The sequence below is a fragment of the Ictidomys tridecemlineatus genome, chromosome 10 (genome assembly GCF_052094955.1).
Source record: "Ictidomys tridecemlineatus isolate mIctTri1 chromosome 10, mIctTri1.hap1, whole genome shotgun sequence".
In the NCBI taxonomy this organism is placed as follows: domain Eukaryota; kingdom Metazoa; phylum Chordata; class Mammalia; order Rodentia; family Sciuridae; genus Ictidomys; species Ictidomys tridecemlineatus.
In genome coordinates, this window is record NC_135486.1 from 113,843,080 (window position 1) to 113,864,603 (window position 21,524).

General features: G+C 38.1%; 1 protein-coding gene and 1 pseudogene across 4 annotated transcripts in view; both read right to left on the bottom strand.

Moving 5' to 3' along the window:
- The window catches only part of LOC101972073 (cytochrome P450 3A9), a 373,151-nt gene that overhangs the window by 37,582 nt on the left and 314,045 nt on the right, over nucleotides 1–21,524 (bottom strand). The gene's annotated exons all lie outside the window — the stretch shown is intronic.
- LOC101975009 (cytochrome P450 3A9-like) overlaps nucleotides 18,599–21,524 on the bottom strand; it is a 35,401-nt pseudogene continuing 32,475 nt past the window's right edge.

The window sequence follows — 21,524 nt, forward strand, 5'->3', positions numbered from 1 at the left end:
GACTTCACTCTCCTTCTTCTATAACCTGGCTTGCTTGCATTGGCTGGACACCCAAACATCCCTTTTGTGGTTTGCATGCTTATAAGGAGCACCCTTGAAATTGTTCAGAGCTGATGAAGGGAACAGCTTTAAGCTCTAGTCAGTGGCCACTAGTGCACTTCAATAAAGGCTTGATTCAATTATATGTGACTGGTATGGAAGTTAGTTTATTAAAACCCTGAGACAGATCCCACATGGCGGCCAGCGAGGAAGCAGTGATTCAAATGTCTCCACTTTAACAGGATCAGAATGACCCATTGGAACAGCTCCAGCCTACCTATGGAGGAACTTCTAGCAAAATTCCCTTAAGAGGAGAGCTGCCGTGAACTTGTAGGTTTATTGGAAGTGACAGTTTGTCCCAGAGAAGTGGATCTTGGCCGGCCACGCGAGCACAGAGGTCTAGTCCCACAGCCATCAGCCTCTCCTGCAAGCGGCTCTCCCAGGAGGCCCAGCTCTTGCTCTGCGAGCGGCCGCCCCACCCACCCGGTTCTTAACCACGCGGCCACAGCTACCTGGCTCCACAGACGGCCCAACGGTGGGTGCAGAAGTAAAGTCCTGCAGCCAGCAGCCGCTTTTGCAAGCAGCTGGCACCCGGAGCGGTGTGGCCCGCCCCACCCAAACCAGCAGTCAGCCTCCGCCATCCGGGCTCTCACGGGAGGCCCAGCTCTCGCTCTGTGAGTGGCCGTCCCACCTGCTCGGCTCTTAACCACGCGGCTGCAGCTACCGGGCTCTACAGGTAGCCCCGAGGCAGGTGCAGAAGTCCAGGCCTGCAGTCAACAGCCGCTTTTGCAAGCAGCCAGCACCCGGAGCAGCGTGGCGCAGCCCTCCCTGCCTGAACTGGCAGACGGCCCCACAAACCGGGCTCTCACGGGAGGCCCATGTGCGGCCGCCACACCCACCCTGCGAGCGGCTGCCACACCCACCCGGCTATTAACCAAGCGGCCATAACTTCCAAGCTCTACAGGTGGCCCCCCAGGCGAGCGCAAAGGTCCAATCCCGCGGCCACCAGCAGCTTCTGCAAGTGGCAGCGGCCCGGAGTGGAGTGGCTGCCCAAACCGTCAGACGCCCCCGCCATTCTGGCTCTTCTGGGAGGCCCTGCTCTCACTCTGCGAACAGCCACACCACCTGCCCATATATTAGCCACGCAGCCGCAGCTGCCCCGCTCTTCAGGCGGCCCCCGGCGGCCTGACACAGCTAGAAGGGTACCCACATGGCCCAGCACATGGCCATGCCCTCCGGGCTCTGCTAACAGTCCCGCCCACCTGGCGAACAACAGGGAAACTTCAAAATCTCTCCGTGGGCGTGACCGTAAGGACCAAAGGATTCTCAACCCCCAACTCCCCCTACTGCCAGAGTCAGGCAGACCTGAGACCCACCAGCAAAACAGGCCTAGAGGCCTGCCAGCATGGTAGACACGTCACACCAATTGGAGTAGGGGCAGAGCAGAGCATCTGCCCACATTCAGATCAGGCCCAATGACCCAAGGGGCTGGTAGTCAGGTTACCACAATTGGAGTGGGGGCAGAGCAGAGCCACCACCCGTGCCCGCAGGGTTGTCAGACCTGCGAACTCTGGCAGAGCAGGCCTAGCGGCCCGCCAGTACAATAAACAGATCACCCCAATTAGAGGAGGAGCACAGCCACTACCCGCCCTCCAAGGGAGACTTTTCAACTATACAAGAGCAATATAAATAATTAGGGGGAATATTTCAAAAACACAACAGTTTCACCAAGCAGAAAGAAATTCGAGCAGTATGAAAAGACAAGGAAAGAAAGGACCACAAGCAATGCAGGTCAACTCAACTTATAAGAGGAAATAGCTGCAACAGAGGGAATGTCAGAGAAAGAGTTCAGGATATACATGCTACAGATGATCTGGAGTCTCAAGGAAGACATGCCAAAGCAAAATCAGACAATGAAAGATCACATTGACAAGGAATTACATAAACAAATCCAGGAAGTAAAAGATCAATTTCACAGGGAGATAGAGGTAATAAAAAACAAACAAATAGAAATACCAGAAATGCAGGAAGCAATAAACCAACTTAAAAACTCAATTGAGAATACTACCAGCAGAGTAGATCACTTAGAAGATAGAACATCAGACAATGAAGACAAAGTATTTCAACTTGAAAAGAACATAGACAGCTCAGCAAGTCTGCTAAGAAACCATGAGCAGAACATCCAAAAAATATGGGATAATATTAAAAGACCAAAGAGTCATTGGGATACGGGAAGGCACAGATCTCCAAACCAAAAGAATAAACAATCTATTCAATGAAATAATAAGAGAAAACTTCCCAGACTTGAAGAATGAGACAGAATCCCAAATCCTAGAAGCCTACAGGACACCGAATGTGCAAAATCATAAGAGATCCACACCTAGACACATTATAATGAAGATGTTCAACATACATTATAAGGAGAGAATTTTAAAAGCTACAAGAGAAAGGAAGCAGAATACATGTAGGGATAAACCAATCAGGATAACAGCTGATCTCTCAACACAGACTCTGAAAGCTAGAAGATCCTGGAATAACATATTTCAAACACTGAAAGAAAATGGTTTCCAACCAAGAATCTTGTATCTCGCGAAATTAAGCTTCAGGATGGAAGATGAAATTAAAACCTTCCACGATAAACAAAAGTTAAAAGAATTTGCAGCTAGAAAACCATCTCTTCAAAGAATCCTTGGCAAAACAATACAATGGAAAATAACATTGAAAACCAACAGTGGGAGGTAGGACAGTAAAGGGGTCAAAATAATCAAAGTGGAAAACAAATCAGGTTTAGTAACATTAATAAACAAATATGGCTGGAAGAACAAACCATATCTCAAAAATAACCCTAAATTTTAATGGCTTAAACTCACCAATTAAGAGACACAGGCTAGTTGAATGGATCACAAAACAAGACCCAACAATATGCTGCCTACCAGAGACACATCTGATAGGAAAAATATACATAGACTGAAGGTGAAAGATTGGGAAAAATCATACCACTCAAATGGACTGCGGAAACAAACAGGAGTGTCCATACTCATATCTAATAAAATAGATTTCAAGCCAAAGTTAATCAAAAGGCATAAAGAAGGACCCTTCATACTGCTCAAGGGAACCATACTCCAACAAGACATAACAATCATTAATATATATGCCCCAAATAATGGTGCAGCAATGTTCATCAAGCAAACTCTTCTCAAGTTCAAGAGTCTAATAGACCACCATACAATAATCATGGGAGACTTAAACACACCTCTCTCACCACTGGACAGATCTTCCAAACAAAAGTTAAATAAGGAAAGTATAGAACTCAATAACACAATTAACAACCTAGACTTAATTGACATATATAGACTATACCACCCAACATCAAGTAGTTACACCTTTTTCTCTGCAGCACATGGATTCTTCTCAAAAATAGATCATATATTATGTCACAGGGCAACTCTTAGACAATATAAAGGAGAAGAGATAATACCATGTATCTTATCTGATCATAATGGAATGAAACTGAAAATCAATGATAAAAGAAGGAAGGAAAAATCATGCATCACTTGGAGAATGAACAATAGGTTACTGAATGATCAATGGGTTGTAGAAGACATCAAGGAGGAAATTAAAAACTTCTTAGGGTTAAATAAAAACACAGACAAAACATATGGGAATATATGGGACACACTGAAAGCAGTTCTAAGTGGAAAATTCATTGCTTAGAGTTCATTTCTTAAAAAAAGAAAAAACCAACAAATAAATGATCTCATACTTCATCTCAAAATTTTAGAAAAAGAACAGCAAGACAACAGCAAAAGAAGTAGAAGGCAAGAAATATTAAAATCAGAGATGATATTAATGAAATCAAAACAAAAGAAACAATTGAAAAAATTGACAAAACTAAAAGTTGGTTCTTTGAAAAAATAAATAAAATCGATAGACCCTTAGCCATGCTAATGAAGAGAAGAAGAGAGGAAACCCAAATTACTAACATACGGGATGAAAAAGGCAATATCACAACAGACACTTCAGAAATACAGAAGATAATGAGAAATTATTTTGAATCCTTATACTCCAATAAAATAGAAGATAGTGAGGGCATAGATAAATTTTGTAAGTCATATGATCTGCCCAGATTGAGTCTGGAGAATATAGACAACCTAAACAGACCAATAACAATAGAGAAAATAGAAGAAACCATCAAAAGATTACCAACTAAGAAAAGGCCAGGACCGGATGGGTATACAGCAGAGTTTTACAAAACCTTTCAAGAGGAACTAACACCAATACTTTTCAAGCTATTTCAGGAAATAGAAAAAGAGGGAGAACTTCCAAATTCATTCTGCGAGGCCAACTTCACCCTGATGCCTAAACCAGACAAAGACACTTCAAAGAAAGAAACTACAGACCAATATCTCTAATGAAACTAGATGCAAAAATCCTCAATAAAATTCTGGCGAATTGGTTTCAAAAACATATCAAAAAAATCGTACACCATGATCAAGTAGTATTCATCCCTGGGATGCAAGGCTGGTTCAATATACAAAAATCAATAAATGTTATTCACCACATCAATAGACTTAAAAATAAGAACCATATGATCATCTTGATAGATGCAGAAAAAGCATTCGAAAAAGTACAGCATCCCTTTATGTTCAAAACTCTAGAAAAACTAGGGATAACAGGATCATACCTCAACATTGTAAAAGCAATGTATAATCTATGATAAGCCACAGGCCAGCATCATTCTGAATTGAGAAAAATTGAAGGAATTCCCTCTAAGATTTGGTACAAGACAGTGATGCCCTCTCTCACCACTTCTGTTCAACATAGTCCTCGAAACACTGGCCAGAGCAATTAGACAGACGAAAGAAATTAAAGGCATAAAAATAGGAAAAGAAGAACTTAAATTATCACTATTTGCAGATGACATGATTCTTTACCTAGCAGACCCAAAAGGGTCTACAAAAAAACTATTAGAGCTAATAAAGGAATTCAGAAAAGTGGCAGGATATAAGATCAACACGCATAAATTAAATGCATTCCTGTATATCAGTGAAAAATCCTCTGAAACGGAAATGAGGAAAACTACTCCATTCACAATATCCCCCCTAAAAATAAAATACTTGGGAATCAACCTAACAAAAGAGGTGAAAGACATATAAATGAAAGATATAGAAGAAGACCTTAGAAGACGGAAAAATATACCCTGCTCATGGATAGGCTGAACTAACATCATCAAAATGGCGATATTACCAAAAGTTGTCTATAAGTTCAATGCAATGCCAATCAAAATCCCAACAGCATTTCCTGTAGAATAAGATAAAACAATCATGAAATTCATATGGAATAATAAAAGACCCATAATAGCAAAAGCAATTCTAAGTAGGAAGTGTGAATCAGGCGGTATAGCGATACCAGACTTCAAACTATACTACAGAGCAATAGTAACAAAAACAGCATAGTACTGGTACCAAAACAGGCGGGTGGACTAATGGTACAAAATAGAGGACACAGAAACCAATCCACAAAACTACAACTATCTTATATTTGATAAAGTTGCTAAAAGCATGCAATGGTGGAAAGATAGCATCTTCAACAAATGGTTCTAGGAAAACTGGAAATCTACTTGCATCAAAATGAAACTGAATCCTTTTCTCTTGCCATGCACAAAAGTTAACTCAAAATGGATCAAGGAGCTTGATGTCAAATCAGAGACATGGCGTCTGATAGAAAAAAAAAGTTGGCTATGACCTACATACTGTGGGGTCGGGCTCCAAATTCCTCAATAGGACACCAATAGCGCAAGAGTTAATAACTAGAATTAACAAATGGGACTTACTCAAACTAAAAAGTTTTTTCTCAGCAAAAGAAACAATAAGAGAGGTAAATAGGGAGCCTACATCCTGGGAACAAATCTTTACTCCTCACACTTCAGATACAGCTCTAATATCCATAGTATATAAAGAACTCAAAAAATTAGACAAAAAGACAACAAATAACCCAATCAATAAATGGGCCAAGGACCTGAACAGACACTTCTCAGAGGAGGACATACAATCAATCAATAAGTACATGAAAAAATGCTCACCATCGCTAGCAGTCAGAGAAATGCAAATCAAAACCACCCTAAGATACCATGTCACTCCAGTAAGATTGGCAGCCATTATGAAGTCAAACAACCACAAGTGCTGGCGAGGATGTGGGGAAAAGGGTACACTGGTTCATTGTTGGTGGGACTGCAAATTGGTGCAGCCAATTTGGAAAGCAGTATGGATATTTCTTGGAAAGCTGGGAATGGAACCACCATTTGACCCAGCTATTCCCCTTCTCGGTCTATTCCCTAAAGACCTAATAAGAGCATGCTACAGGGACACTGCTACATCGAAGTTCATAGCAGCACAATTCACGATAGCAAGATTGTGGAACCAACCTAGATGCCCTTCAGTAGATGAATGGATAAGAAAAATGTGGCATTTATACACAATGGAGTATTACTCTGCCTTAAGAAATGACAAAATCATAGAATTTGGAGGAAAATAGATGGCATTAGAGCAGATTATGCTAAGTGAAGCTAGCCAATCCTTAAAAAAAAATGCCAAATGACTTCTTTTATATAAGGGGAGTAACTAAGGACAGAGTAGGGATGAAGAGCAGGAGAAGAAGATTAACATTTAATAGGGACGAGAGGGGGGAGGGAAAGGGAGAGAGAAGGGAAATTGTATGGAAAGGGAAGGTGATACTCAAGGTTATACAAAATTACATACAAGAGGAAGTGAGGGGTAAGGGAAAAATAATACAAGTGGAAGAAATGTTTTAGAGTAGAGGGGGTTGAGAGAGAAGAGGGGAGGGGAGGGGAGGGAAGGGGGGATAGTAGAGGATAGGATAGAGAGCAGAATTCTCCAGACACTAGAATGGCAATATGTAAATCAATGGAAATTTAATTGATGTAACTGATGTGATTCAGCAATCTGTATATGGGGTAAAAATGGGAGTTCATAACCCTTTTGAATCAAACTGTGAAATATGATTATCAAGAAAGATGTAATGTTTTGAATGACCAAAAATAAAAAAAAAACCCTGAGACAAAGCTTTAACTATAACAGTACAGTAAAACTAAATTACATCACTTCTAGATGGTATAGATCCATTCTTTCATGCTGGAGTGTGGAGGGAAATAAAAAAGAAAAGCCCATTTGGGTTTGGGGTGTTTGTCAGGTTGCTATTAGATTTTATATTAGGGTTAAATAAGTCTCCTTACTGATGCTAATCTCCCAGAGAAAGGAACGATAATACAAAAGAAAAGAATTAAAATTTCTATCAGGTATTTTCTGTTCTAGATGCTCATAATTTAGACATTTCTGTGAATTTCGGGGTGGGAGAATTGAGTTTTTTGAGGAAGGATGTGCTGGGAGAGGTTCACAGAAAAGAGGGAATTGTTCAGTCAGCTTCCCAGGGAGTCTGAGGGGCTATGGTGCATTGTACAAATGGTTCGACATCCAGGAGGGCACAGGAATCACCATATGAACAGGTACAGTCCTCCAGAATATTTTTAGCAGAAAACCCAGAAGATGAAGAAAAAAAAACCCAAGGAACCTGTTTTTTCCCAGAATTCCCAAAGCTTGAAAGGGTGAGGTTCCCACTGAATGTGAAAAGAACTTATTCATTAGGTGTATCTGTTGAATTCTGGTTCATCACTCTATGTGAAAACTCAGAGCCAATCAGAAAACCCTGGAAACACACCTCATCATGAATCCCCAAACACATAGGAATATAGATTTCAGGACAGGGAGAAGCTCAAGCAGTCTGCCTAAGATCAATAGAAAATTATCAAGGGTTTATTGCAATTTCAATTCCATCTTCTATTTTGATCTTCCAAATAGTTAATGAAAACAGTAACCTGATTAGGCCACTAACTCCAGGCTTCTGGAGGAGAAAATGCTGGACAGTGACTCACAGATAGAAAAGAATAAGGCTGATAGCCAGGAGTATCTGGATCTCTATGGAAAAATTCAGGGTCAGGTTCTTCACCACTTTCATTCATCAGTTTTGAATTCTGTATTTTTCTTACAGTTACATGGGCTGCCCTTCGAAGAACTGTGCCTGCAGTGTGTCCCTTCTGTGACAAGCTATGAGCTATGATTCAGTGAGGCCAGTTTTTGTGCTGGGGAATAAGGTGGGGCCAGAGATAAATCCAGTGGAAACGCCACCTTTGCATCTCATCTCCTGGAATTGGAGGGGTCAAGTGTCCTCTTTGCAGTTGGCAAAGAATCATGCACTCTCCTACTTTGACAGGGACTTAAAGATACTGCCTTGGGTAAAGACATTGATTCTGGGGCCTGAAGCTGTACAATGAGTAACTAAAAGCAGGATAAAGTTTGGCATTCTTCCTTTATTCAGTATCCTTTACTAACTTAATATTTGTGACTGCTCAGCTCTGCACATAGACATGTTAATAATTTAAGGAGTGCTCATATAAAAACAATCTAGCAATAGATTACAAATTTATCTAATCTATCTTATCGCCCTTGAAGATTGAGGCAATATTGAAGGGACATTCAAGTATCAGCTTTTTTAAAAAATATTATTTTTAGTTGTAGATGAACAAAACACCTTTGTTTAATTCATTTATTTTTATGCAGTGCTGAGGGTCAAACCCAGTGCTTCACACATGACAGTCAAGGGATCTACAACTGAGCCACAACCCCAGCCCCTCAAGTGTCAGCTTTTACATTATCTTGTTTAAGAACCCCAGGGTGGATCCCAGAAGTCTTCAGTCATTGTTTATTTCTTTCCAGGAAAGGCAGAGCCTATTAGAAAGATAAATACAGGAGATTTTTCCTGCAACAGGAGCAATATTATCATGAAACCTACACTGCCCCTTTGAGGATTCCAGATCTGGTAGATAAACATCTTGAAGAACAAATAAAATTTATTCCTTTTAAGTGATAAGGACTTCTCAGGAGCCACCTAACAGTGCTAGAAGTGAGATAGTGATTCCTCTGACCTCAGTTTGGATAAGACTGAATCACAATGCATACCTCTTCCCCACTGTCTCAATTCTGCTTCTATTTAAACCTTCAGGTCATGCAAGCACCCGGAAGACATGGCTAAAGACAGGGATCCCCTTGTCTTTCTGGTGTGGCTGCACTGACTAAAGTTCTTTTCTTGATTTTTGCAATTACTTTTTGGATTTGGGGGAGAGGGGACGGTGAGTGGCCAGACCTGGATTTTGTACCTGGCATGGGACTCCCATAATTCTTTCAATTCTTATTTTGTGGAAAATCAATAAATCACCGTGTAATCAATAATTCCAAATGTTATGTGATATTATGAGAAACTCAAGTGAAGACACTGGGATTAATCTCCTTATATGTTCCTGGAACCTAGCTGCTTTTATTTTTTTTTTTTTGCTGTTTTTGTTATTGTTATTGTTTTTATTGTTATAAGTGGACACAATATCATTATTTTATTTTCCTGTGATGCTGAGGATCAAACCCAGTGTCTCACACATGGTAGATGAGCGTTCTACCTCTGAGCATAGCCCCAGTCCCATAGCTGCGGTATAAACAAATCATGATACCTTTGTCAACACAAGCTCCACCCATATATCTTTGCCCACACAGGTTCCTATGCCTAGAATATTTTTGTGCCTCATGAAAAATCCTGCTGAGCCTCCAAAAGCCAGCTCTTATAGCACCTATTTTGGTAGAGTCTTTCCTTATAATCTCAAAGAGTAGGACAACTTATTCCTTGTCTGTTCTTCTCAGGACTCTATAGGCTGAGGCAGAAAGATCAAGAGTTCAAAAGCAGCTTCAGAAATGCATTGATCCCCTAAGCATCATATGTATATATCAACGATAGTAGAAAGAACTGGTCATTACCCTATGTGCATATATGGTTACATGACTGTGTTTGTCTGCATCATGTACAACCAGAAGAATAAAAAGTTATACTCCATTTTTGTATAATGTCTCAAAATGCACTCTACTGCCATGTATAACTAATTAGAACAAATAGTAAAGTGATGGGGATATGGCTCAATGATTAAGCACCCCAGGATTCAATCCCCAGTACTAAAATAAATAAACAAATCAATAAAAATAAATGAATTAAGGCTGCACCTCTGTGGAGAATCACCTCTGGGTTCAATTCCCAGTTCAAAACAAACAAAAAAAAATTCTCATAAACTAAGAAATGAACAAATCACCACAATCACCACCATCAACAGCACTTATTCCTCTGAAGCAACTTCTGTGGTCTGCACACATTTCCATTTTGTCCTCTCCATCTTCTAGCACATTGCTTGTTTCCACCAGTGTTTCCCTGAACCAGACATTGAGCTTCTCAAGGGCCCAGTCTGGGTATTATCCACTATTGTAGCCTGATATCCAGCAGAAGGTTTTACTCCTAGAATCAAGAAAAGTTGGCTGAGTTGAATTGGGTGAGATTGCTGTGGTTCTGCATGATCCTTTCTGGGGAGGCTTTGGTGACCACTTCATCTTCCTGCCTTGTTAATATATCAAGAAAAGTTGTCTCTGTGTCAGTCACCTTCACTGTACTTTCAGGCTGATCTTTACTAATTCTGTTGGAAAAATGGCCTCTCAAGGCGAGATGGGACATAGACAAGATGGAGCTGATGGTCCCACCAGGGTGTATTCATGTTCAGTCCCTTTGAGAATATTGCAGTACATTGCAAATTACCCAAATTCTTGACAAAAGAGAGGTTCATGCTTTCTGAAAAGTCTGCATGTCCCAAACCAATGGCTGTGAAAGAAAAGAAAAAGAAAACAGTGGCCTGCATGGACACATAGACCTCCAAACCCCTTGGTGCAATGCTAGAGCAGATACAAGGTCTAGGAACACCAAAATATGATTTGAGCTTTTCCTTTGGGATGATGAGTCAGAATATATGGCCTCCTGATTTTTGGTGAATAGAGAATTAATTAAATAGGTGGACATGGAGTCTGGGCAGCTAAGAGAGGAACATCTCTGTAAAAGGTGTCATTACTACCTGTGAGCCCCCATCACTTTAGTGATGAAAGATATCCCCTGATTGTTTGGAAATAAAACCAGTTTTTTATCTAATGTCATATAATGGACTATCTATCTAATTGGAACATTATCTAATATTCTGTGTCTACTTGGTCTGGGGCATTAAGGATTAAGTGATAAATCTTCAAAGTTCTTAAAAATCATCAGAAAGAGTAGAAATTTAAGCAGCACAAGCAGGTCATTCTTCTTTTATCTGTTCTCAGTGTCAACCTTCTGTATAAACTTATAAACACTCCAGAGAACTCTTCCCATCTCTCTGGTCTGTAAATCCCCAGGGATTCCTGACACTAGCCTGAAAATGTGGACTTCTCACTGGCAAAATATGATATGATTTGAATGCATGTAAAACAACATTCATTCAACAAGGAAAGTTTGGAATATCATTTCATAACTATAAACAATTTAATTAGTGCACCCAAACCCCAAAACATTTTTATTTTCTTTTAGAAACACATTCCTATGAAAACTATATGTTTCTATGTTATAAAAACATGTGTTTTTCTGAGATGATGTTATGACTAAATCTAATTTGACTTTCCACCTGCTCTGCTTACATGAGGAACAGCTCATACATGTGAAAATGGACATAATGAAGTTTTACTCAGCCATAAAGAATAATGAAATTATGTCATCTGATAGGAAATGCGTGGAACCACAGAACATCAGGATAAGTGAAATAAACCAGATTCAGACAGACAACTGTTGAATGTTTTCTGTAGAATGCAGAAGCTATACCAAACTAAGAAATAAAAAGGGGAGTGAACTCCCATGAAAGAGAAAGGGAGACCAGTGTAGCAGAGAAAGTGAAGCAAATTATATTTTATGCTTGTATGATTGCATCAAAACAAACCCCAATATTATATATAATACACAAATAGAATCATTAAAAAACTGACATCAATATTAATAGGCTAATCTGTGCTTAGGACTGAAATGTAATATGTACCAAGTCTTAACCAATGCATTGGCCCATTCACTGATAGGATTATGTGTTTTTTGGTGTTAAATTTTTTTTTAGTTCTTTATATATCCTAGAGTTTAATGCTCTATCTAATGTGTATGTGATTATAAATTTGCTCCCATTCTATAGGCTCTTTATTCACCTCATTGATAAGAAGCTTTTCAGTTTGAATTCATCCCATTTATTGATTCTTGATTTTGATTCTTGTGCTTTAAAAATCTTATTAAGGAATTCAGCATGATGATCCAACATGATGAAGATTTGGACCTACTTTTTCATTTATTAGGTGCAGTGTCTCTGGTTTACTTTATAGGTCCTTGATCCACTTTGAGTTGAGTTTTGTGCATGGTGAGAGATAGGGGTTTAATTTCATTTTGTTGCATGTGGATTTCCAGTTTCTCCTGCCCCATTTTTTGAAAAGGCTATTTTTTCTCCACTATAATTTTTTGGCTTCTTTGTCTAGTATGAGATAACTTTATTTACGTAGGATTGTCTTTGTGTCCTCTATTCTGTATGATTGGTGCTAATACCATGCTGTTTTTGTTACTATTGCTCTGTAGTTTAGTTTATGTTGTGATATAATGATGCCACCTGCTTCACTCTTCTTGGTAAAGTTTGCTTTATGTATTCTGGGTCTCTTATTTTTTCAGATGAGTTTCATGATTGCTTTTTCTATTTCTATGAGGAATGTCATTGGGAGTTTGAATGGGATTGCATGAAATCTGTATAGTTCTTTTGGCAGTATAATCATTTTTAAAATATTAATTCTGTCTATCCAGGAGCATTGGAGGATCTTCCATCTTCTGAGGATTTCTTTAATTTCTTTCTTTAGTGTTCTGTAGTTTTATTTTAGAGGTCTCTCACCTCTTTCATTAAGTTGATTCCCAAGTATTTTATTTATTTATTTATTTTGAGGGTATTGTAAATGGGATGACTTTTCTCATTTCTTTTTCAGAAGATTTTTCACCAATGTAAAGAAATGCCTTTGATTTATGTGTGTTGATTTTACATCCTGCTACATTGCTGAATTCATTTATTAGTTCTAGAATGTTTCCGGTGGAATTTTTTTTTTATCTTCTAGGCAAACAATAATGTTGTGGGAAAACAACGATAGTTTGAGTTCTTCTTTTCTTATCCATATCCATTTAATTTATTTCATCTGTCTAATTGCTCTGGCTATATTTTCAAGAACTATGTTAAAGAGAAGTGGCAAAAGAAGGCTTCCCTGTCTTCTTCCAGTTTTCAGAGGGAATGCTTTCAATTTTTCTACATTTAGAATGATGTTGGCTTTTAAAGTATTCAAAATGTTCCTGTTTATCCCTAGTTTTTCTAGTGTTTTGACCATAGAGGAGTGATGTATTTTGTCTTTTCTCCATCTATTGAGATGATCATATGATTCTTATCTTTAAGTCTATTGATGTAGTGAATTACATTTTATAATGAATGAATTATATTGATGTGATGAATTACATTCATATTTATGTTGAACCCACCTTACATCCCTGGGATGAACCCTCCTTGATTGTAGTTCACTATCTTTCTAATATGTTTTTGTATTTTATTTGTCAAAAATTGATTGAGAATTTTTGCATCTATGTTTATTAGAGATGGTGATCTGAAGTTTTCTTTCTTTGATGTCTGTCTGATTTTTAAATCAGGGTAATATTGGCATGATAGAATGAGTTTTCAAGGGCTCTCTCTTTTTCTTTTTCATGAAATAGTTTGAGGAGTATTTGTGTTAGTTCTTTGAAGGTCTTGTAGAACTCAGCTATGTATCTGTCTTGTCCTGGGCTTTTCTTGGTTGGGAGGCTTCTGAAGCCAACTTCTATTTCATTCCTTGAAATTTATCTATTAACTCGTGAATATTATTCTGATTCAGTTTGAGCAGATCATATGAACCTAGAAATTTGTCCATTCCTTTGATATTTTCTATTTTACTAGAGTACAAAATTTCAAAATAGTTTCTAATTATTTTGTGTATTTCTGTCGTGTTCATTATGATATTTTCTTTTTCATCACAGATGTTAGTAATTTGAGTTTACTCTCTATTCCTTTAAGCATGGCTAAGGGTTTATTGATTTTATTTGTTTTTTCAAAGAACAAACTTTTTATTTTGTCAATTTTTTTAATTATTTCTTTTGTTTCAGTTTCATTGATTTCATCTCTGACTTTAATTATATCATGTTTTCTACTGTTTTTGATCTTGATTTGTTGTTCTTTTGGTGGCGGGGGTTTTCAGATGTAATTTTAGGGCATTTATTTGTAGACTTTTTATTCTTTTAAGGAATGAGCTCCATGCACTGAACTTTCCTCTTAGTATTGCTTTCATAGTGTCCCAGAAATTTTGATATGTTGTGTCAGTGTTCTCATTTACCTCTAAGAATTTTTTAAATTATTTTAGATTTTTTTGTAGTTGTACATGGACATCATGTCTTTATTTTACTTATTTTCATAAGCATTTCTAAGGATCAAGCCCAGAGACTCACACATGCTAGGAAAGCACTCTACCACTGAGCAACAACCTCTAATAATTTTTAATCTCCTCTTTGATGTCTTTCACAACCCATTGTTCATTCACTAGCATAATATTTACTCTCCAGGTTTTGGAGTATCTTCTATTTTTTATTTTATCACTTATTTCTAATTTTATTTCATTATAATCTGATAAAATTCAGGGTAGTGTCTCTACTTCTTTGTATTTGCTAAGAGTTGTTTTGTTGCATAATATATTGTCTATTTCAGAGAAGGATCTATGTGATGCTGAGAAAAAAGTGTATTCACTCATTGGTGGATGAAATATTCTCTATATATCTGTTAAGTCTAAGTTATTGATTGTATTATTGAGTTCTATAATTTCTTTGTTTAGCTTTTGTTTGGAAGATCAATCCAGTGATGAAAGAGACATGTTAAAGTCATCCAGAATTACTGTATTGTGGTCTATTTGACTCTTGAAGTTGAGAAGAGTTTGATTGATGAGCATAGATGCTCTACTGCTTGGGGCATACATATTTACAAATTTTTCGTCTTGTTGATGTATGGTTTCCTTAAGTAGTATAAAATGTTCTTGTTTATCCCTTTTGATTAACTTTGGCTTGAAATCTCTTTGACATGAAGGTGGAAACCCCTACTTGTTTCCACAGTCCACGTACATGTGTTTTTTCCCAACCTTTCACCTTTGGTCTGAGGATGCTTTTTTCCTATGAGATGAGCCTCTTGAATGCAGCATATTGTTGGGTCTTTTTAAAAATTCAATCTGCCACTTTAGTTCTTTTTTATTGGTGAGTTCAGGGCATTAATATTGAGGGTTACTATTCAGACATGATTTGTATTCCCAGTCATTTTTGTTTATTTTTGGTATTCAAATTGACTTGGTTTCTCTTTTGGCTGATTTTTCCTTTAGTAAAATAACTCCCTTTGCTGATTTTCATTGCTGATTTTCATTTTCTTCTCGTGGACTATTTTGCCAACAATGTTCTGTAGTGCAGTCTTACTAGTTGTAAATTCTTTTAACATATGTTTGTCATGGAAGGTTTTTATTTCATCATCAAATCTAAAGCTTAATTTTCCTGAATATGATTCTTGGTTGGTATCCATTTTCTTTCATAGCTTGGTACATATTTTTGCAGGATCCTCTGGCTTTCAGGATCTGGATTAAAAAATCTGCAGAGATCCTAATTTGTTTTCCCTATATGTGATCTCATTCCTTTCTCTGTGGCTTTTAATTTTTTATCCTTACTCTGTATGCTAGACATTTTCATTATACTGCATCTTGGTGCAGATTTTTTGTAATTTTGTACATTTGGTTTCCTATAAGCTTCTTGTATTTGATTTTTCAATTTATTCTTCATACTTGGGAAAATTTTTTTATATTATTTCATTGAAGAGATTATGCATTCCTTTGGTTTGAATCTTTGTGCCTTCCTCTATTCCAGTAAATCTTATATTTGGTCTTTTGATGTTATCTTATAATTATTGGGTGTTCTGTTTATGAATTCTTACCATCTTCACTGTGTACTCAACTTTTCTTTCAAGATTGTATATTTTCTCTTCATTATCTGACGTTCTGTCTTCCAAGTGATCTAATCTGATGTTTATGCTTTCTGTTAAGTTTTTGTTTGTTTATTGATTGTTTCCTTGATTTCTGATTTTATTTTCAGAATTTCTTTCTTAAAGTACTATTTTGCTACCTGTATTTGCCCCTTATCTCTTTGTTGGTGCGATCAATGGTTGCTTGTATTTTTTCAATTAGGTCATTCTTTACTTTGTAGGTCATTTTAATTATGTATATTTCTAATTCATTCCTTTACATTTCATCAACTGCACTGTTCATAGATTCTATTATTGTAGTATCTTGTTGTGTTTGGGGGAATTTTTTCCCTTTTTTTTTTATGTTGTCTATGTGTCTTCCTTTCTTGCACTGCAAATCTGAGTTATTACAGTTTCTACCCTATAATCTTATAGTGTCTCTGAAGATTACTTGTACCTCTCCTTTGTTTTGGACTTCTGGCCCCCAGCCAATGTCCCGAGATAATGCTACTGCAACTAAATGTGATGGTGGCAATAGTGGAGATAACTCAAGATAGCTGTGGGGTTGTCTCAAGATGGATGCAACTACTTTCAGAGATGGGGCTAAAAAGTGGGCCTCACAGTGGCTTTGGGCTGCCTATTCTGAAATGCAGCTTCCTGCAAGCCCTACCTGTTCTCCCAAGGTGGAGACTACTGCATGAGGAAGGTTCTGGCGATGCTTATAGAGGCCCAAGACAGAGGTGGGGTAGGCCTGAGATCTGTTGTACATCTGCCAGTCGGCTGGGTTGACCTGGGATTTCTTCCATCCTTTTTTGAATGTTTTCTTGCTTTTTGCACAAAAGGTGTTAAAGGCTCACCTTGGACTTTCGCAATTTTTAACCTGGAATCAGCCTTTTGTCTAACCATCCCTGCTTCCTATAGAGAAATATGGTATTTTTGTTCCAGATTCTGATCACAAAGACTGATCCACTGGTCTTCTATTAAAATGTCATTGTTACCGAGTCCCATTAGTGCAGAAAAGTATGAATTTAATTTTCTACATTCTAACACACACACACACTAACACACACACACACACACACACACACACACTTGTTTCTCTATTTTTTCTATCTGAAAAGCATGAATTCACAGTGATACATTCCATTTCATTCCTACTTCACAGGTCACATCCCAATTTTCTTTCCTAAACCAGAGAGTCACTTCACCAACAATTCTTATGAAAACTGGATTTAATTATCCTTGATGTGTTTACTTATTTAAATAAGCTCTCTTTATACAACTAAATTCAATTCATCCTATTCTAATACCACACATGCTCATTAGCTCACCTAGGTGTTTTTTACCCTATTTTGTCAATGAGTATTTATGACAGGCAACCTCTGTCTGTGGAGCCCATCTCAAGTTGCTTATGCTTCCATACTAGGCAGGATGTCCCTTCTGAGTGAACCTTCCCAATTGTATCTCATATCTGACTTTAAGCCACCATTATTTCCTCCTCCATCACAAAGTGTTCCCTCACATTGCTGGACTGCATCTAATGGCATTAGGGGTGAAGTATTCAAGAAGGGAAGGGGAAGTAAAGGGAAAGAACAGAAGGAACAGGACAGAAAATGGAAAAATCCTGTGTAGCTCATGATACCAGGTGAATCTGAGGAGCACTGCTATAGAAACAATTGACTATCAACCACTTTCTAATTCAATGCTCCTTGTGCTTGTTATCAAATTAGGAGTTGAAGATGGACTACAAATTTGTTTCTTGCTTTCCAGAATTAACAAGGAAGATAGGATGGGAGTATGAAATCTAAGCTAGAGATATAGTAATAACTATGTCAGTAGAGTGTTACAAATTTTGTGCTTCAAAAATGACACAAGGCCACTATAAATATTCTTTTTTAGCAGTGGGGAAACTCACAGTGGATTAACTCCATCTTGCTATTTAATTTGAATTGCTGAAAAAGCTCCATGTATTAACTGATTGTGATGATCAAAAGATTGAATTTTGACTCTCACTAATTCAGTACTATATATCCCCTTAAATGGACATAAAGGCTTCAGATAAACTTCTATAAAATATGTTTATTGACTTTCTCATTATAAAATTTATCAAAACATATTTCAAAGAACACATCATATATCAATGTCACTACAAAAGCCACCACAACCTCCCTAATTTTCATTAAAAATTACTGACAAATTTGGTGATAATTGTTGATTCTCTAATCAGAGCTAAGGGGGAGCTGCCAGTATTAACTGGCAGTGAGAAGAGAGAGCCCATTAGACACAGAAAGAGTGAATCTTCACATCTGGAACTGAAGTGGGCACCTCCTTTCCATCAGAAAATACATAATACTTTGCACAGACCCTGAGCAAGCTCAGCAAAGTTCCAGCATCTCTTATCATTCATCAATTGAGGAATATAGAGTCTATATTCATTTTGAGTTTTCTTCACAAAACACATTTTTGTTCTCTGATGTTCTGGGTCCCAGGCTCTGAGGACAACAATGCACAAGTCCTTAGGAAAGTTCAGGCTACACTTACTGTTTCATCTCTGCAAACAGCCTTCAGAATAATGGGCTTTTCAGGTTGAAGAAGTCCTTGATTGGTTAATTTCAGGGGAATCTGTAACTATAGAAAAGCACATGGAAAAGCAATGAATGAAACACCAAGAACCAAAGCAGCAAGGTAGAGAAGATACATTAAGCCCAGTGATTCTCCACAAACAAAAAAACTACTTATAGTATCATCTACTTTGAATTCATCCTACTCATTCCCTAAAGTGTATCATGATTGCATAGTAAAATTATTTATCTGAAAATTATTTCACAAACATTTATCCTTTACAAGGCCTGAGACAAGGAGGTTCTGTAAGTTCTGGTGAGGAAAGATTATCTCAAACATCAGAACCCTGCTATCACCACACCTCATGACTGTGCACAGGGTCTCTACACGAGACTTGGAGCTGAATTTACACTGTGCTCAAGTTCACAGTTCACACATACACATGTCACACGAATCTGCATTGAGTCCATATGTTTTTTACACTTTGGTCTTCATAAAGCCATAGATTTAGAGCCCCCATGTTGAAGAACTCTAAATCTCAAAGATGGTGCAAAAGAGACTCACTGGACTATAGATGTAAGAATTAAATGATGAATGAGAATAAATTTTTCTGTGACTCTGCCCCTCTATTTGGAAAAAAATCTTTAAATAAAATATTATTTATATGAAAAGCTACTGACCTGTGTTTCCTTACAAATTTGGAAAGAGAAGGTCTGCATTACTTTGACAAAAGCAAGTTTTATGTTCATGAGAGAAAACCTCATGCCGATGCAGTTTTGGGGGCCATTTTCAAAGGGCATGTACACGTAAGGATTGATGCTGTCCTTGTTATTCTTACTGAACCTGGTTTCACAATAGATAAGAAGTCAACAAAATATTAAAACCACAACAGATACTTGTTTCAGTTTGTGCCTTAGACACCCCCAATCAATAGTGTAAAAAATGATTTCTGGGCTGGTCATTGAAATCCAGCTGTGGTTTTGCTGTGAAAATTGTTAAGCTATAGAGTTTTTCTACCTTTTTCTTCCTTAGCCTATAGGAATTTTTCCACCTTTCTCCCCTTTATTCTATAGGATCTTTTAGTCTTTTTGAGATGAGATAAATGCTGTTTCAAAGTAAATTATGGTGAATTGAGACAGTAAAGGAAACAAAACATGGTAAACAACATGGCAGCGGGCACGAAGAGATCAAGTCTCTGACCTCTTCACCTGCGCGGGCATAGGGAGTCGTAAACCGTCTAAATGCTGTTTGCTCAGGATCACTGGGCAATGCTGAGCTGATGTGGATTTGGGGTGAACAGTCTGGGCTTCTCAGAACACACACCAAGCCTGGATCGGCTGAATTCAAGCTCCTGTTTGCTTGCTTCTCACAGACAAACTGCTGTGACTCAGCACTAAACGATCCCGCTGAAACAACTGGTCAGCCCTTCTTATCTTACAGAGGTTAATGCCAACCGAGCCTTCATAGGCAGCGGCCACAGGATTGAAATGGGGCTTGGGAGAGAGTCAAGACCCACCCTTTGCATTGGTCACCCAGCAAAGGAAACAAACTGTCACCATTTGCATGGGATATCACCATGGCAGAGAACTGATGTCACCAGAATGCAGCGGAGGAGATAACTTTATTGAAACCAGCGGCAACAGGTCTATAATCCCCTAGCCTTCCCTTTCCACACAGCTCTCCCGTGAGCATGAGAGCCATACCAAGGGAATCAGGAGTGGCCGGGACCCATGGGGCAGAACTCCCGGCTACTGCTCCCATCAGTGCTGACAACTGAGGTCTCTTGCACCAGCTACCGAGGCGTGGCTACCAGAGGGCAAGCAAAATTCGCTGAGGGTTCTCAGCCCCAAGCTTTACAAACTTAGGGTCTGAGGGAATGGCAAACAGGGAGAGTGTGCCCAGTCATTAATGAAAACAGGGCTCCCGGAAACAGGAGACCTGGCGTGTAGCCAGTATTGTGTTGAGCGTCACCGGTGAGAGAGGCCTGGCTAGAGGAAATGTAGGGAAGTGACTAAACACAAGAGGAGGCCCTAGACACTCAGGATTAGAGACTCGCCCAGTCTGGGAGGAGAACTGCTGCACAGTGATTGATTCCCGCATATTGAGAGGAGTAGCTTGGCCCGGTGAGCACAGCTCCACCTACTGGAAGGGAACTTAATCAAACTTTAAGACTGTATTTATATATATTTTTTTAATTTGAGTTTTTTTAATTTTAATTTTTTTGTTGTTTTCTAAATTTTTAAAATTTTTTTTTAATTTTTTTTTTAAATTTAAATTTTTATTTTTTTATAAAATTTTTAATTTTTTCTTTTCTATTTTTTCTTTTGCCTTTTTATTTCTTTTCAATTTTCTTATTCCCCCTTTCTTGAATTCTACCTGCTTACTCTTATTCTCTTTAGTGAGTTCTTCCCTTCCCTTCTAATACCTTTCCTCCCAAGCTTCAAAGAAATTTATAGGAGTAAACAGTAACTCAGCAGTCAAACAGAATAAGAAGTAACATGAGCAGCATAAAAAAGCAAGGAAGAAAAGGAGTACAAACAATGAAGGACAGCCTAAATATTCGGGAGGAACTAAAGTCATCAGAAAAATGGTCAAATAAAAAACTCAAGGAATACCTTAGAGAGATGGAATGCAACCTTAAAGAGGATATGAGACAGAAAATTCAAACAGTGAAAGAACACATTGAAAATGAATTACATAAAGAGATAAAAGAAGAAGTTAAGCATCTGTATCAGGAGAGAGAGATTATTAAAAAAATCAAAGAATAATTCTAGAAATGAAGGAAACTATAAACCAAATTAAAAACTCAAATGAGAGTATCACTAACAGAATTCAGCAAGTAGAAGCCAGAACGTCAGATAATGAAGACAAAATGTATCATCTTGAAAAG